General features: G+C 48.0%; 1 protein-coding gene across 1 annotated transcript in view; it reads right to left on the reverse strand.

Moving 5' to 3' along the window:
- Nucleotides 1–5,824, reverse strand: part of KIAA1549L (KIAA1549 like) — a 317,368-nt gene that overhangs the window by 14,348 nt on the left and 297,196 nt on the right. The gene's annotated exons all lie outside the window — the stretch shown is intronic.

The following is a 5,824-nucleotide window of genomic DNA, read 5'->3' on the forward strand; positions in this document are numbered from 1 at the left end:
CTGGTGCTCATCAACACACAGGTTCTTCTTACTTAAAAGGGAAGCAGACTTCTTTCCTCAAACCTCCCCCTTCCATCACCCTTAACATGTCCCCAGTCCCCTCTGCTGTCTCATCTACCCCCACTCTTCCCCTTGGTGGGCCCTTGCAGTCACCATCACCATTAACATGTCCCCAGTACCCTCTTCCGGAGAAGGCAATGGCACCCCACTCTAGTACTCTTGCCTGGAAAATCCCATGGACGGAGGAGCCTCGTGGGCTGCAGTCTATGGGGTCGCTAAGAGTTAGACACGACTGAGCGACTTCACTTTCACGCATTGGAGAAGGAAATGGCAACCCACTCCAGTGTTCTTGCCTGGAGAATCCCAGGGACGGGGGAGCCTGGTGGGCTGCCGTCTATGGGGTTGCACAGAGTCGGACACGACTGAAGCGACTTAGCAGCAGTAGCAGCAGCAGTCCCCTTTTCTGTCTCATCTACCCCCACTATTCCCCTTGGCAGGCCCTTGCAGTCACCATCACCCTTAACATGTCCCCAGTCCCCTCTGCTGTCTCATGTACCCCCACTCTTCCCCTTGGTGGGCCCTTGCAGTCAGAGTCCTTCAGTTGGTCTTAGAATCTGCCAAGATGTTTCCTGCCTTGGGCTTCCCCAGGAATGTTTCTCTCCTTTCTTTCTTTCTGTCATTCATCCAGCCCCATATTCCCTTGGAGCTCCATATTCTCCAAGTATCAGGAGCTCCATATTCCATATTGCCTTGGAGCTCCATATTCTCCAAGTATCAGGAGGTCACTCCTCCATAGGAAACCAGAGGGTTGGACCAGAGAGGAACCTTTGAGATGGAGTCACCCTCCCCTTTGAGGAAACTGGGGCTCAGAGAGAGGAGGTAGTTAGGACTCAGACCCCTGCCTCCTGTCCTGCTCCCTGGCGCCCCTGTGAGAGGGTGGCCCTGTGGGCTGGCAGCCTGCTACCTGTTGTGGCTGTCTTTGCTCCTTCCATCTGAATTTTAGGAAATGAATATGGAAGTGCCTCTGCTGTTTTATTTTTTTTATCATAGCAGTTATCACTCTGGTATTATATCATTGCTTATTTATTATTCACAACAAGACTAATGAGGGCAAGGGATCTGTTGTCAGCTGTATCTTCATGCCTGGAACAGTGCCTGTTATGTCCTGGATGGGCAATAAATATTAGATAAAGAATGAATCATTGATTGTGCTTATTTTCTCACTCATGGAAAGCAGATTTCGTGGGGGAAAGCAATGGGTTTAGAGTCCGGAATATGGGTTGAGGTTTGCTAATAAACAGAGTTTTTGTCCCTAAGCAAGTCAGGTGACTTCTCTGGACCTCAGTGTTTTCCGCTGAGATGGAGACAAGGATGCCTTGCTCAGAGGGGTGGGTGCAAAGAAGATCAGGCCAGGCAGTGTATGTGTATTTTATGATCTATAAAGCACTATTTAAACACAAGGGATCAAAACTGTGAAGTGAAGATTGTAATTAACTTGAGAGGGGAGAATAGAAAAATGGTCAGAGACAGGACCAGCAAGCCAGACCACAGCCTCTGAACAGGAGAAAATCTAGGAATGCTCTCTGCAAAGACAAAGCGTGGCTTGTGCTTCTTATTCATTTTTTTCTATAGGTATCATGGCCTGCCATATCTCTTAAGGAACAAGATGATAGGACTTTAAACCTGAAGGTATCCAGACAAAAGGTAGCAGAGAGAGAATCCATAAACAGGATTCTTTAAAATGAATGAGGGCTTTTCCCTCCAGCATTATGGGCTTTCCACATGGCACAGTGATGAAGAATTCACCTGCCAATGCAGGAGATGAAAGAGATATGAGTTCAATTCCTGGAGTAGGAAATGGCAACCTGCTCCAGTATTCATGCCTGGAGAATCCATGGACAGAGGAGCCTGGGGGGCTACAGTCCATGGGGTTGCAAAGAGTCAAACATGACTGAGTGACTGAGCACACACACATTATGGCAGACTACCTACTCATAAGGGCCAACCCACTAAATAACAAGTAGATCCTAGGTGAAACATGGCTTTTAATGCATGCTGGAATTGCAAGATGTAAGGAAATCTTAAGGATTCCCACCCACTATCCACCCTTTCCCTCCCACACCATAGCAAACTAAAATAAAAACTGTGAGCTGAAATCAGAGGTGGAAACAACGAGTAGTAAACAAATGTGAAAGGTGAGATTGCCTGGAAAACAAATGCCATATTGGCAATCAATTAAGCCTGGGATAGGCAAGGTGAGGCAGGTAAAACCGAGACCCTTACAGCCAACCTAGGCTCTCCTTTTGGTTCAGTCATTCATGCTCTGTGGACACGTCAGTCCCTCTGCGCCTTATTTTTCTATTACTTATTTTCCTTGTGAAATAAGGCACTCAAATACTTTGTGGGTTTCCACCAAAAAAAAAAAACAAAACATTTCTTTGGCCCTGAAACCATTCTGACATAGCCTGAATACATAACCAAATCAAAGCAGAACTGCTCTGGTAGAAGTTGAGGGTAGGGATGCCCTGGTGAGTTTGACCCTTTGCTTACCTGCATGATAGCACCTGGGGACTCCCTGAACCCTATGGTTTTGCAGAGTTTAAAAATCATTGTCCTTCCAGCTTGGCATTTACACTATTATCAACAAACCAACAAGTAAGGACATGCCTTTCCCAAAACAGAGAAAGAGGTGTCTAGCCTCTCATCTCTCTTCTGGCTTCTCCTGATATCAGTAGAGGAGACAGACAACTTATTTTTATCCCTGGCTCTTGGAAGGCATACTCTGTAGTCAACACAGTTTTACAGCCAAGAAAATGCATTCGGGGTCTCTGTCTTGTAACAGTTAACCAAAGAATTGATTAAAAGTTCTGAATTTTTGACAAGTACCAAGGGAATTTCCTACTTTGAATGATTTTCTCCAGGTACAAAGCAAGCCTGCACAGGACATCAAGGTCTCCTTTGGTCTGTACCCTTGGTGCTCCTGGGAAGCTACAGGGTCACATGAAAAGCAGAAAGGCCACCTTTGCCCCGGGCTGAGGAATTCCCCTCAGCAGTGTCTTCCTCCCTTCCCTGTGCAGTTCCCCCATGGGTCCAAGTCCTCCTGGATTTGCATTCTGGCTCCTTTTCCATGTGTTTGGAACCTGACTCCCTGCCAGCTGCCTTGTGACTCAGATCTCACTGGAAGCTATTGTTCAAAACTGTTACCTTGTTCCAGGTTTCTAGTTCCTGGAACAGGAACAGTGACAGTGGCCATGAGGGGCCCAGTCTGGCACCCAAGGACACCATCTTTTGGGATCCCTGTCCTCTGGCTAGAAAGGAGATCAGACACTCGGAACTGAAGGCAGGCTTTATAAAAATAGCTCTTAGTTCTCCCAGGTGGAAGAAGCCTGGATATAACAAGAAGAGGCTACTCTTTGAGCTCAGAACTTTGGTTGTAAAAGTAGAAGGGACATGGTCTGCTTAAGGTTCCCAGTCCCGATGTCCTTGGGCAGGGGGCGAGGGGGTGGGTCAGGGCCATTCTTTCTAGCAAACCCAGTGGAGAATGAGCCCAGGTGAGACTCCCTGTGTGCTGGACCCTCCTTGTGCACGTGCATCCATCCAGAGGGGGAATCTGGTCAAGATCAACCTTAGGCGGGGGGTAGCACTAGAGGGGTGACAGGTCAAAGTGGGCAGCCTGCAGTTGGAGGAACAGATCAGGGTCTCAGGCTTTGCACTGGTGGGAGAGCGAGGACTCACAGGCCAAAGCCACCTACTCTAGTTGGAGGCCACTGTCCAGGGCCAGCCAGTCGGCCCCAGGCCAGAGCGGATATGCCAGTTTTTCCATCCCTGCTGGCAGTACTGGCTTCCACCGCATGGCGCCCTTCCACCGCACTGCGAATACTGCTCAGCCCAACCTGTGTCTACCTAAGGCCCCATGCAGCTGGAAATAACTTTACATCCTATTGCACGAAGTAGAATCTTCCAGAGGATAGTTCTTATTTAGTTGAAAACAGAGGGTGTGGTAACTGAAGACGGACCCCATGGTGAAAACCCAGTGTTTATCTTGATCTCTCAGCTTACCAGGAGTTACTGAGAGCAACACTGGGGCTCTCAAGGGCCTGGGATTCATAGAAGGTTTGAGGTGGAAAGAACAGGAGACACCAAGACCTCACTCCTTACCTTAACACAGAGGCAAAAGGAAACCCAGAGAAGTGAAATGACTTGCCCAAAATCACACAGCCAGTTTAAGGGCACTGTCTCAAAATTGTGAGCCAAGGGTGGCGTGCTGCAGAGCATATGGGTTTGGAGTTAGACAAAACTGGAGTTGAAACCTGGCTTGACCTTGACCAGGTGCTTGACCTCAAGTAACTTACCTCTCTGTACCTGTTTTCTCATTAGGTAATGAAAGTAACAGGATCAAACCTCCATTTCAAAGGCTGTTTAAAAGACTCATTTTATATGTTGATGTGATGTCTGGCACATAGTGGGTACTCAATAAATGATATGCTCTTCCTTCTGAGACAAGATAATATTTTGATACAGTAATTGTAGTAACCAAGACCTTGCCACCACAGTTCCTTGAATCCAGGGCCCTTCCCCTGCCCCAAGAACATCTTGCCTTCCTGCCCCAGGAAAGGAAGTCCACTATCACTCAAGATGGCCCAAGAGCCAACTCTTCCTGGCATTTCAAAAGCTAAAGCTATTAAAATGCAAGAGTTTAGGATTTTGAGTATCAAAAACCTAAGCCCTTAAAGCACTCAAAGCTGATGCCAAAACGAGCTTTGAAAGAAGTGAGGTACCTTTAGACCAGCGGTCCCTAAGCTTTTTGACACCCTGGACCTGCTTCATGGGATACAATGCTTACATGGAACTGGGGAGGGGGGTGGTTTCAGGATGATTGAAGTGTATTACATTTACTGTGCACTTTATTTCTATTATTATTACATCAGCCCCCCCTCAGATCATCAGGCGTTAGATCCTGGAGGTTGGCAATCCCTGGTTTAGACCACTCTGCCCCTGTATTAGGCAAAGACCCTTAAGTAAAAAAGAGCAGAGCTTAGATGCTGATGAGCCTGGAGAAGGGGCTCTGTGTCCCATCTCAATCTGGGAGAACAAGGGATGGAGAGGAGAGAATAAACAGAAGGACAATGCTAGAGAGCGGAGAGGGGCAAGGGTGTGTGTGTGTGTAAGGACGATGCTAGAGAGGGGAGAGGGGCAAGGGCGTGTGTGTGTAAGGGCTAGAGAGGGGAGAGGCAGAAGGGAGAGAGAAGGCTCAAGCATGGGAGGAAGGGAAAGAGAAGTCTGGAGAGAGCTTGTAAGCAGGGGGACCAGGTAACAGCTGTGCTCTCCCCAGACCAACACCTGCAGACTAGGTGGAAAGCAGCGCTTCTAAGAGGTGCCGCCCAGAGTAGTTAGATGAGAATAAAATGAGACCAAGTACTGAAGCTTTCTTCACCCTCTGACCATGCTTTGCACCATGTAGCCACCCACTCCTACTCCTACACACACACAAAATAAGCTTAATCAGAGACGGGGAGGGAGGCCCTAGACTGAGACTGAGCTCTTGGCACTAGAATGCCAGTACAGAGAAACAGTTACCTGTCTTGCACACCTGAGTTTGTGAGCTGAGCTGCATATCCTCTCCTCCCTCCCTCTCTCCCTTTCCACGCAGTATTCCTGTACAAAATGTGATTTTTACTCACTTGAATGATTTCTCTAAGCCTGAAGGGATATGCATTTGGCAGACACTGGGCATGCTGTTGGTTTTCAAGGGGGATTCCTCGGGGCAGCCCATAGGCAAAGATCTCCAACCCAGGCTGTCCCAGGTAATATAGAGCAACCTACC

The sequence above is a fragment of the Bubalus bubalis genome, chromosome 16 (genome assembly GCF_019923935.1).
Source record: "Bubalus bubalis isolate 160015118507 breed Murrah chromosome 16, NDDB_SH_1, whole genome shotgun sequence".
Classification (NCBI taxonomy): domain Eukaryota; kingdom Metazoa; phylum Chordata; class Mammalia; order Artiodactyla; family Bovidae; genus Bubalus; species Bubalus bubalis.